The sequence below is a fragment of the Rana temporaria genome, chromosome 10, assembly GCF_905171775.1.
Source record: "Rana temporaria chromosome 10, aRanTem1.1, whole genome shotgun sequence".
In the NCBI taxonomy this organism is placed as follows: domain Eukaryota; kingdom Metazoa; phylum Chordata; class Amphibia; order Anura; family Ranidae; genus Rana; species Rana temporaria.
Window position 1 is genome coordinate 149,332,233 of NC_053498.1, and position 6,360 is coordinate 149,338,592.

Consider the following 6,360-nt stretch of genomic DNA (forward strand, 5'->3'; position numbering starts at 1 on the left):
GGGTGTGGACTCAATAAGTGTGATCACATTAATGCACCCGCTTTGTACTGTTTATTTTAATATCATTTTTTTCGTTGGTAATGAGCTCAATACTGGTGCCAGTTTAAATTTATACCTTTTTAATTTAAAATTACAAGTTTAAATGTATTCGCGAATAAATACGCTGTGCACAGATTAATTAATATGTTAATCACTACCAAAGGAGGGTGTTGCCTTTTGTATGGCTGCGATGTTTGAAGGCAGTTTCAATCTTTTTTTTTTCTTTTGTTTAACAAAGATACAGATTCAATGTTCTTTAACAATTTAAAGAGAAAGGGGTAGCGCAAATCTCAGGTTGAGGCAGCATTAAATCTGTACTTTTTTTTACCTTTTGGTTTAATTTTGTTTCTCCTTTTTCTTTTAATGAAAACTATTTTTCTTTCATTTATTTATTTATTTATTTATTTATATATATATATATATATATATATATTTTTTTTTTGTCGATTCTTGAGTTTGGTTTCGCTATGGTGAAATAAAAAATAAATAAAAAAAGAGCAGAGTATGGGGAACATTATACAAACAGTTAAAAATATTGATATAAGAATATTAAAGTTTCCCAATAGCATTTTGGGATTAGAAGTTCCAACAGTTCTTTTTTCCTTTATGGGAAACATTATACAAACAGTTAAAAATGTTGATATAGGAATATTATGCCGCGTACAGACGGTCGTTTTTTGTGATGAAAAAATAATTTAAAATGATCGTGTGTGGGCAAAACGTTGTTTTATGTCTTCAAAAAAACGACCAAAAAAAATTCAAACATGCTTGAATTTTTTGTGTCGTTTTTCAAAACGTCGTTTTTTGTTTCACAGAAATTGACCGTGTGTACCAAAAAACGACGTTTCAAACGACGTTTTTAAACCCGCGCATGCCCAGAAGCTAGTTATGAAGCGCGCTTCAATGGAAAAAAGTGGTGAAACGTAACCTCGCTTTGCTAGAGCATTGTGAAAAAACGATGGTGTGTAGGCAACATCGTTTTTGAAAATGATGTTTCAAAAACGTCGTTTTATTTCATGATTTAAAACGTTGTTTTATTTCATCACAAAAAACGACAGTCTGTACGCGGCATTAAACTTGATTCTGAGCATGCGTGGATTTTTAACCAATGGTCGTGCCTACTAACGATCGTTTTTGACCTATCGGTTAGGAGTCCATAGGTTAATTTTAAAGCAAGTTGGCTTTTTTTTTAACCTAAGGTTAAAAAACCGATGGGGCCCACACACGATCGGTTTTGACTGATGAAAACGGTCCATCAGACCGTTGTCCTCTGGCTAACCTATCGTGTGTACGAGGCCTAAAAGTTATGACCTCTGCCCTAGCCTGCTAAAGACAGGACCCGTACAGTAGATACACATGGTAGCCAAAGACGGAGCTATATGCACACAAGTTTGGCACCAGCCAAGGTTAGCCCATCAGGGTCGGTATAACTGAACTCGGTTTCAGTAAAAGGAGTTAGTTTCTCTTACAGGTTATTTAAAAAAACAAAAAAAAAAACAAGGGTTTACTTCCTCTATAAACCCCCTTAACCACTGGGCATTTAAACCCACTTAATAACCTGACCAATTTTCAGCTTTCGGTGCTCTCACAATTTGAATGACAATTACTCAGTCATACAACACTGTAACCAAATGAAATTTTTGTCCTTTTTTTTTCACACAAAAAGAGCTTTCTTTTGGTGGTATTTAATTTGAGATTTTTCTAGCTTGTGACGGAAAATATTGATTATATGAAGACAGGAGGCGAGTATCTTATGCATTAATCTTCCTTTATTAATGCTCACAGCAGAATGTATTTCTAAAAATTCAATGTAAAAAATTCTTAAAACACACTACCACCCCCAGCAGTCCCCACAGTCACTAGCCCCACCCCTACGGAGGTCTCCATAAAAGGGGGCTGCTTGTGGTGGTTCCTCCTCTTTCTTGATGCGAATCCATTTAGGTAAACGGTACCACAACGGAGGATCCAAGCATAGACATCGGAGTCCAAACCGGCCGGTCGAAGTCCGAGAACTTCCGAAAGGGAAATGAAGCACTAACCGTGACCCAACAGGGGTCTCAGGAACAACTGATCCCAACGGGGCTCTTCAGGTGATTTGCGTTCCAACGTGAAGGCAAGATTCACTCATTCTCCAAATTGGAGTATCCGTCTGTAAACGGTTTCATTTTAGAATTTCTTTTTTTCATTATTGGCATTAGATTCGATCGCTTCTCGGCCTTTTGGCTAAGATCAAGTGTAGTATCTGTTCTTATCAGTTGCCAATAGGTGGTGCTAAGCTGACTGTCCCCGGTACCCTGTGGCAGGGGGAAAGGGATGGCAGTCGGCGGACGCTAAGCCTGTTGGTGTGGAGGTGGAAGCCTTCTGATTTGGACAGAGAGGCATGAGGTCGAAGCCAAGAGGCCGGGTCCCTGGCCGTTGGCCTGGATTTGGTGGTAACTGCCCCAGTCAGTTGTTCTGGAGGGAACCCTTGCTTCTCCTTTAACCGGGATGGAGCGGGTAGTACTTCCAGAATGTGATTAGGTGGGAGAGATAGGGGTTGTGGGTAGAGTCTGCGTCAGTAGGCTCTCCCCAACCTCTTCTCCCACCTTCCTGGCTGGGAAGGGTGCTGCCGGTCCGGACCGGGGGCTAGGGACCGTTGAAAAGCCCGTGGAGATTGTGCCCCTGGAGTGGCAGTCCAGGGGTGCCATACATTGCACGAGTGTTTGAGGGGCACTCATCGTGTGGCACCTTCAGGTCACTGATCTCCACAACACACTTTTCACACCTGCCGCTTGGGCCGGGCCTTTTGGCTAGGACCAGTGGAATTTTTATCCTGGCCGGAGGGCCGGCCAATGTATTTCACATTGGTCACTTTCCTCACCTTCCCATCTTCCTGTTCCCCACTTTCTTTTATTATTTTTCCCCGTGTGTTGTTTTGTTTGTCACTTTTTTTGTTGGTGCTTGCACTTTATGTGTGGCGAGTAGGGTGCGGGTCCTCGGGCCGGTCTCTGAAAGTCTTGGGAGTTGGTGGACTCGGCCTTCTGGTTAGGTTCACCGGCTCTCATGGGGTCTCCCTTCGGGGGAGCCTCACCGAGGAGGGTTCTGTTTCGGCAGTCCCTCCGAGGATGTTGGGTCCTTGTGGCTTCGGCTGCTTGGACCAAGATGGGTCCATATGGCTTCGGCTGTATGGACCACAGTAACTCTAGTCCCTGTCAGGAGCCTAACGCCCCGGGGGATCAGAGACGGGTCCTTTTCGGAGGACCACTGACGTTTGCACCCGTCGCAGTTTTTTGTGATGTCACTCTTTATGTGTGTGCACATTTTTCCCTGCACCGGGTGGAGTTTTTGGGTTGTGTTTTGCACGCCACAGGCTTTTCAACAGAAAAAAAAAATTGGAGTATCCGTCTGTAATATCCGGATCGTCGATCAGTAACCTGAGAATATGAAAAACAATCGTAATAGGGGGGGGGAACGGGAGGGAAGATACTCGCCTCCTGTCTTCATATAATCAATATTTTCCGTCACAAGCTAGGAAAATCTCAAATTATATATCAGACAGGAGGCTCATATCTTATGCAAGTTCAAAGCTAGTGTTCACAACATGTAGATATGAAAAGTACATACAATATAATACTGATAGCCTTAAGAAAGGACCGACATAGAAACGTGGTCCTGTGGTCTAAAATAGAAATGACGGAACGTGGTCTCTGAAGACCAATCCGCCGCTCTCAAAAGATCTGAAAGAGAGCCTCCTGATACGATCACCTTGGTAGCCATGGCACCTCTGGTGGAATGAGCACCGAATAGGGTAATGTCGATCCCTGCCATTCCCATGGCGGTTCTCACCCAGCGTGCTAGAGAGGCAGCTGAGACGGGAAGGTGAGGTTTGACATAGGAGATAAGAAATTGAGAGGAATCCGTGGGACGCAGAGCAGAGGTCTGGGACTCGTATGCCTGTAGGCAACGCACTACACAGAGTGAGGGGTGTGTAGGAAAAGCAGGGTAGAATACTGACTGGATTCTGGTCTTGGTCCTGCGGACTATGGAGAATTCAACACCTTGCGGCGAAAACTGCCGCCTGGAGATGTCCAGAGCCCTCACATCTGATACCCTCTTGATGGAAATCAGACAGAGAAGGACCGTAAGTTTTATGGATAAAAGTCTAAGAGATAGGTCCGTGTTCTCCCCCCAATTGGCGAACATATCAAGCACCTTGGAAACATCCCAGGTCGCTTGGTATCTAGGCCTAGGGGGACGTTGAAATTTGGCGCCTCGCAAGAGTCGGCATACTAACGGGTGTCTGCCGACTGGCAAGGAATCTACGGGGCAATGGTATGCTGAGATAGCTGATCTATAGATATTGATAGAGCTGTATGACTTACTGGATTCAAAGGAATCCGCCAAATAATTCACTATCAGTGCTACAGGGGCGTGAATGGGATCAACCTGTCGTTGATCACACCAACGCACCCAGAGCCTCCAGGCCGATCGATATGCCGATTTAGTCCCGGGGGCCCAGGCCAGGGCGAGTAGGTTCTGAGCTGATTCTGAAAGGACTCTACCTGGGGTTGGGATCCCGATACCAACCATGCCAGAAGTGGAAGGTTGTTGTCGCGAATCAGTGGGTGGGGGTCCCCGTTCGGACTGGTGAGGAGATGTGGCAAAGGGGGGATAAGCCTGGGAAGGTCTATCGCCATTCCCAGTAGCATCGGGAACCATGGTTGGGAAGGCCACCAAGGTGCAATCAGTACTACCACCGCCCCCAGATGATTTATCCGTAGGAGGAGTCTGGGAATCAATTGGAAAGGTGGGAACGCGTAATGTGTTCCCTCTGGCCAGGACTGGCGGAGAGCGTCCACCGCATATGCCTCCGGATCCGGCCTCCAACTGAAGAAGTGGGGCAGTTGATGATTGAGGCGAGAAGCGAAGAGATCCAAGGATAGCGGTCCCCAGAGACGCTGCAAGCGAAGAAATATAGAGCGATCTAGTCTCCAGTCGCTGGAATCGCGAAGATATCGCAAATTCCAGTCGGCAACTGAGTTGGAGACTCCCGGAATGTATTCCGCTATAGGGGTAATGTTGTGGGTTAAGCAAAAGTGCCAGAAGTCTTTCGCTATGTAAGCCAGGGTTTTGGATTTGGTACCCCCTAGACGGTTGACGTATTGCACCGCCGCCACATTGTCCATGCGGAACAGGATACAGCCTGTGGGGGTATGAGGCATGAAGCTCTTGACAGCGAACAGGGCTGCCAATAGTTCTAGTGCGTTGATGTGCAAGGAGGTCTCCGCTGCGGACCATGTTCCTCCCGTGGAGGCTGTCCCGCACCGGGCGCCCCAGCCCCGCCGACTGGCGTCCGATTCTATGACGATGTCCGGGTTGGGGTTGAAGATGGTCCGGCCGTTCCATTCGACGGCGTGGTGGAGCCACCATCTCAACTCCTCGGTAGCCTCCTGACAGAGGGGAATCTCGTCTGAGTATCTGAGGCCCTGTCTTAGATGCATGATTTTGAGCCTCTGAAGGGCCCTGTAATGTAACGGGGCCGGAAATATGGCCTGAATGGAGGCCGCAAGAAGACCCACCAACCGTGCCAGTGTACAGAGGGAAAGGCAGTCTCGGCGTAGTGCCGAACGAATCTCCTTGCGGATGAGGGCGAGTTTGGGTTTGGGAAGACTGAGGGTGGATAAAACGGTGTCTACCGTGAAGCCCAGGAATTCCATCTGTTGGGATGGTATTAAGATGGACTTGTCGTGATTGATAATGAAGCCCAGTGACTGTATCAGTTCCAAAGTCCATGACATGTGGAGGAGAGATTGACTCCTGGAATAGGCCATGATGAGAATGTCGCCCAGATAAATAATCAGGCGTACACCTCTGCTTCTTAGAGCTGCCACCACCGGTTTCATGATCTTGGTGAAACACCATGGGGCGGATGACAGGCCGAATGGGAGGCAAGTGAATTGCCACATCCTGTCTCTCCACGGGAACCGGAGCAGATGTTGCGAGTCTGGGTGTATAGGGACCGTTAGGTATGCGTCTTTTAGATCTATCTTTACGAGCCAGTCCCCGGTGTGGAGAAGGTCTCGGAGGAAATGGATTCCTTCCATCTTGAAATGTCGATATTCGACGTATTGATTTAGACCCCTGAGGTTTATTACAGGGCGGAAGCCTCCCCCTTTTTTGTGTACTAGAAACAGGTTGCTCACGAAACCTGGGGAAGAAGGATCCACTTCTATGATTGCATGTTTGGTCAGGAGGTCTCGAATCTCCTTGTCTATGAGAAGACAGCTCCGTGTCGCAAACCGAATGGGGGGAGGGATCTGGTTGAGGATCGGAGGGGACAGT

At 46.9% G+C, this 6,360-nt stretch overlaps 1 pseudogene; it reads left to right on the top strand.

The window, feature by feature from the left end:
* Positions 1-2,242: 2,242 nt before the first annotated feature.
* LOC120916700 lies at positions 2,243-2,373 on the top strand (annotated as a pseudogene).
* The last annotated feature ends 3,987 nt before the right edge of the window (positions 2,374-6,360 follow it).